Genomic DNA, 5908 nt, shown 5'->3' on the forward strand with positions numbered 1-5908 from the left:
AGACAGACCATTGGAAAACAAGCAGCTTATAGACTAGAATAATCTACTCCCTTATCAGAAATGAATATATTCCCCCCAGAGACTGATTGCCCATGAAATGTATTAAGAAGTTGTGTGCTTAGCAAAAACAAACCTTACTCAGGTTTTATGTTTTGCTGATCTACACACAAAAAACAGCCCTTTATGCAAAGGCCTTTCAGCAATTTCTCCATAATGCCATACACACATATATATATGCATACATACATACATACAAAAATACAAATCAGATGTTCCAGTATTCACTGTAGAAACCTCATGGGATCAATAAGAAACCCCTCATAATAACTGGATCTCTACTGGCTTTCTTTTTTTGGTCCAATGCTTAGTATTTTTGGTTTGAGATGATAACTTTATTTTAAGCCTGAGAGAGCATTTGACTTCCCCTTGGCCTAATGATACTGAGCAGCTGCCAAAGCCTGTTTCATATCCACAGGAAAAGACTGTCCCTGGAGAGGGGACACATAACCATGCATGTCCCTTTCAAGATGTCTCTTTGGGTACCATGTCAGGAAATGGTTTTCCAAGAGGAGGGAAAAATCTGTGTTTGGCTTTTTGATCATGCCTCTGTGCTCAAATGAGAGATTATGTTAAAGAGTTGAGACTTTAAGAAAATACTTATTTATTTTGCATTTATGGTACACCTAAAGCTAAGGACAAATTTTGGGTTTATTTTTTAAGTAAAATGTATCAAAGGCAAATAAATGAACTCACAGTAAAATGCCACTTTTTTCTTCTAAGCTTCAGAATCAAAAGGGATGTATAATTTACAGAGGAGGATATAGGAAGGGAAGGTGTGGTCCTTTTAGCTAATAATAACTTTGATTTTCTGATAATTTACCATGCAAAATGCTTAGCGTACTATCTAGCACAAACAAGATACACAGTAAATATCTGTTAAATGAACAAATGCTAGGTATTACATATCATTTATATCATTTATCTCATTTAATCTCAAATGAAGATGCATATGTATCTTCATGATAAGCATAAAGAAACTGAAACTTAGGTTAAATATGTAGCATCACATGGCTAATAAGCATGGCAGCCAGGATTCCATACTAATCTGATTCTAGAGCCTGTACGTAACATATCACATCCACCTACACATACACAGTATCCTTGAGTTCACTATCTTTTCAGATTGTCACTTATTTCAGACTCCTTGTTGCCTGTACTATACCCTCCTTTTGAGATTTACTCAACACTATATTCATTTGATCTCATTTTAAGACACTTCCTGAACCAGACCTTGTTGTACCACCAATGATACTATTATCTTGGAAATGTCCTTCCTGTTCTTCACAGAGTAGCTGAGATTTTATCATCCCCAGCAAACCTTTCCTGAAGATTTGGGCATTTCCCTGGGGCTACAACATACCCATCTCCCTTTTTCTTCATTCATTATTTTAATATCTATTATTCCCCTCCAAATCCACTAATCCCTTATTTGCATTTAGTCAAAATTTAAGAATTATTGTTTCAGGGATGCCTAGGTGGCTCAGGTCATCATCTCACGGCTGTGAGTTCGAGCCCCACGTCGGGCTCTGTGCTGACAGCTCAGAGCCTGGAGCCTGTTTCAGATTCAGTGTCTCTCTCTCACTCTCTGCCCACCCCCATTCACATTTTGTCTCTCTCTTTCAAAAATAAATAAATATTAAAAAAAAAAAAAGAGGGGGCGCCTGGGTGGCGCAGTCGGTTAAGCGTCCGACTTCAGCCAGGTCACGATCTCGCGGTCCGTGAGTTCGAGCCCCGCGTCAGGCTCTGGGCTGATGGCTCGGAGCCTGGAGCCTGTTTCCGATTCTGTGTCTCCCTCTCTCTCTGCCCCTCCCCCGTTCATGCTCTGTCTCTCTCTGTCCCAAAAATAAATAAACGTTGGAAAAAAAAAATTTAAAAAAAAAAAAAAAAAAAAAAAAAGAGGAGCACCTGGGTGTCTCAGTCAGTTGAGTGTCTGACTTCGGCTCAAGTCATGATCTCTGGAGTTGACGAGTTCGAGCTCTGCGTCGAGCTCTGTGCTGACAGCTTGGAGCCTGGAGCCTGCTTCAGATTCTCTGTCTCCGTCTCCCTCTGCCCCTCCTCCGCTCATGCTCTGTCTCTCTCTGTCTCAAAAATAAATAAACATTAAAAATTTTTTAATAAAAGAATTATTGTTTCAGAACTAGAAGGAACCTCAGCAGTCACCTCATCCAAACTCCCAACTTGCCCAACTTTGCTCACACTATGCCCTGAGAAATGAAGGCTGTGCTTCTGCTTAGTTACTTCCATGGAGGTGGGCACTCACTATAGTCAGGAGTGCCTGGAGGAATACCAGAGAGGTGCTGTGACAGGTCCCAGCATAGATGTGGGAGGAAAATAATTCATGTCTGAGAAACAACATTTATAGAGCACTCACTATGGCAAGACATTCTTGCCAGACCTTGGGGTGAGTAAAGAGTGAGTGGAACACAGTCTCTACCCCCAAGGAACATGATCTAATGATTATTCCTTGTGGGGGAATGAGCCTATTATACAAATGTCTTTTAAAAAGACTTGAGTGGGGCACCTGGCTGGCTCAGTAGGTTAAGCATCATCCAACCTTTGGTTTCAGCTCAAGTCACGATCTCACAGTTTATGGGATCAAGCCCCATACTGGGCTCTGAGCTGACCACATGGGGCCTGCTTGAGATTCTCTCTCTCTCTCTCTCTCTCTCTCTCTCTCTCTCTCTCTCTCTCTGCCCCTCCCCCACTTGCTTGCGTGCATGCACATATGCTCTTTCTCAAAATAAATAAACATTTAAAAATAAAATTTAAAAAGACACGAATGTAGAGATGAATGTTTTGAGCCTTTAAAGGAAGGAAATTTCACAGATAAATGGAAGGAATCAGAAAGACTTTATGAAGAAAGGTTAAATGGCACCTTAGGTCTTGCAGGATAGTGTCAACAGTCTTAGTAACGGCCACAGACTGCTCCTTCTCATGTTGTTAGGGCTATTTCATCAAGCCAAGAGAAGGTGGCTGTAGCAAGTGCCAGACTCTGTAGAAAGAGATGCTACAGAAATGCCAAGAAAAATGCCACAGTTGTTGTTCCAGTATTGTAAACCAGAAAGAGACAACTCCCCTTCCCCACACACATTATCACTTATACATTTTGGGATGGCAATGGGGTAAAGAAGCAACCCCATTTATCTTTGTTGAGTCACTCTTAGGCCTGCCTTCTAATATTACTCGTCTTATTTTGGCCCCAAATTCTCACTTTGTTCTCTCACTCAGCCCCTGTATCTGGGGTAGGGAAGCATATAGGGCTAACTGAATAATTGGGGTCTGTAAATATAGCCTTTGAGTCACTGTCTCTCACGGTGCCTCGGTGAGCCTGGGGCAGCGCTGAGCACACCGATGAGCTCCCCCATCTGCTTGGAGCTTCAGCCTCCAGCAGGCCTCCATCTCCTGGGCAAGTGTACAGGCAGAGGCATCTCTGGCCCAGAAGAGCACCCTGGATCGCAGTCTATGCAGTTCTGTGCCGGTCCCCAGTGACAGCATGAGAGCAGGAAAGGGATGAGAAGTGCACAAACTGAATAGCCCTTTTCCTGATGATATTTAATTGAATCTGGGCACTGGCAAGGCTTGGCTGAGTAGCTTTCTTTCCATCATGTGCCGCTCAGCTCTGCCAAATTTCTCCTATAATGATCATTCCACCCAGGTAACACAGAACTTTTTCATAGAATGAGTGCTTGGGTAAGGATCAAGAAACCTGAGAACCGGTTTCAACGGTGCCATAAACTTCAGGAAAGGCACTTAAATCTGTCAATTACATTTTCTTGATTTATAAACTGGGAAGAATACCCATCCTGCTGGTCTCTGTGAATTTTTGTACCTGAGAAGGTAAAACCACATAATAGTTGAGAATACCCTTTGGAGGGTTAAAAATGTGCTGAGTATTATTACTAGAGTCTTACTATTAACACACCTAAGTGCAAATAATACCACCCATGAAATGTACAATGTGGAAACTTGCTAAGGAGCCTTTCTGTTTACACAGGGAGTGTAAATTGTAGCTAAGGTGTGAGTTTATTGTTGCTGTTGTTATTGGCAGGGGAGGTTGGAGATGAAATGTGAGGGAAGTGGGTGTGAAGGGAGGTATGTGAAGAGCAGAGAATAATCTACAAAGCTTAGAGAGCATGGTGGTCTCAGTCTGGAATAAAGTAACCTGCAGTGTAGTATCAGAGATTCTCCACACTGCCTTTTCCTATTGCTGTCTGACCAAGCCTTCTCATTCCTGATCATCTTATGGTTGTGGAGTAGTGACACTTGCTTCCTAATTCTGCTGGCCTTCACCACCACAGATTGAGCCTTGCCTGGGGGTTGTTGCGGGGAGGGGAGTGCAACCAGAGAGAAGCCCAGAGAGGAGTGAGGACTTGGTAATCCAATGGTCCTGTTCCCTCCTCCATACTCCACCTTGGCAGATTCTGAGGAGTTTTGCTTCCCTGGGAACACCCTGAGACTGTTTAGCAGATTCCAAGACCATCCTATGTCCTCTTGATTGAATTCCTTCATTGAACAGGCCTGTGGGCAAGTCCCTGGGCTGTGGGCTTGGATTTCACATTGGCCCTTGGGTCAGCTCTCAGCTTCCCCGTCTCGCAGTCTGAAGCACAACTGCAAGTAGAGAAGAGAGTCATTCTCAGGGCCATAGGACAAAGTCTCAGTGGAACTTTTCATGGTCCAGTCCCTGACTTCTGGGGTTCCCAATAGTAAGGGGCAGAAGCCCATATTCCTAATTTCCAGTAACTTACTAAAACCAGATATCACCTTCTTCTCAGCATCATTTTTTTTTTGTTCTCTTTATTCTGCTTTCTGCTGACCTACAGTTTTCCTCAAAGAAGGAAACAATTGTTTGACTCCACCCCCCATCCTTTCCTGATCACTACTCTACCCTGATGGATTGTCCCAGGGTTCTAGCAAAGTTGTCTTCAACCGACCAGAGGCTGACCATCCCAATTAAAGAGGACACATCTTGGAAGCTGCAGGCTCCCTTTCTTTTTGTAAAACATTTTCTTGGGAAATTGTGGGAAAAAACAGTCCTCTGCCCCTAAAGCTGTTCTGCAGTGCTGAAACCCCACTCACCCAAGCATTCCCTCTGCATGATGGCCGCACTCCCAGACTTTCCAAAATGCAGCAGTGCGCTTAAAGAGACAGTGTGCTGTGGTGTTATTGGTTTGCAATACCCTGATAAGGAGATTTCATCCCCTACTTGCTGGCAGAGTTATATAGAGTAATTACATAAGTACTGCTGTGACACTGGGTGGAATCTCATTAAAAACTGTATAAAGAACAATTGAGTTGTGGTGGAGAATATTCATTTTATTCCAGTTGAATATAATCCATATAATAGAGCATTAGCCTGAGCATAAATGCTGATGTTGCTCTGGCTTCCTGATAAAATGTATTTGGAATATGTATATAGAGTAGCATTTGCTTATGTGGGGCATGATGAAAAGTCAGTATAGGGCAGCTCCAGATTTTCCCACCTGGTGAGGAATTTGCTCTCTGTGCTGAGCAGATTGTTGTTTGATCTTACTCCTCCTGGGAGGACCACTTGGCCAGCTGGGATGGGACACTCTATGGCAGTTTGACCACATGGCAACTCAAAAACAGGCACATACACACAGACAGATGCACATACAGACTCAGCCTCAAAGAATGTGCCGCCTTAGCAGTTTAGTCTACCCCCTCCCCCCAAGATGGGAGAGGGGCTTGGCCAGGATAAAATTTGTCATGGTTTCTTGTTCCTGTATTTTCAGATAGTGGGCAAGCCCTTTTTTAGTAGAGGATGTTTTTGGTTGGTGGCATGTGAGTATCACTCACTACAACAAACAAGAGACATTCTAAATAGTCT

The sequence above is a fragment of the Prionailurus viverrinus genome, chromosome B3 (assembly GCF_022837055.1).
Source record: "Prionailurus viverrinus isolate Anna chromosome B3, UM_Priviv_1.0, whole genome shotgun sequence".
NCBI lineage: Eukaryota > Metazoa > Chordata > Mammalia > Carnivora > Felidae > Prionailurus > Prionailurus viverrinus.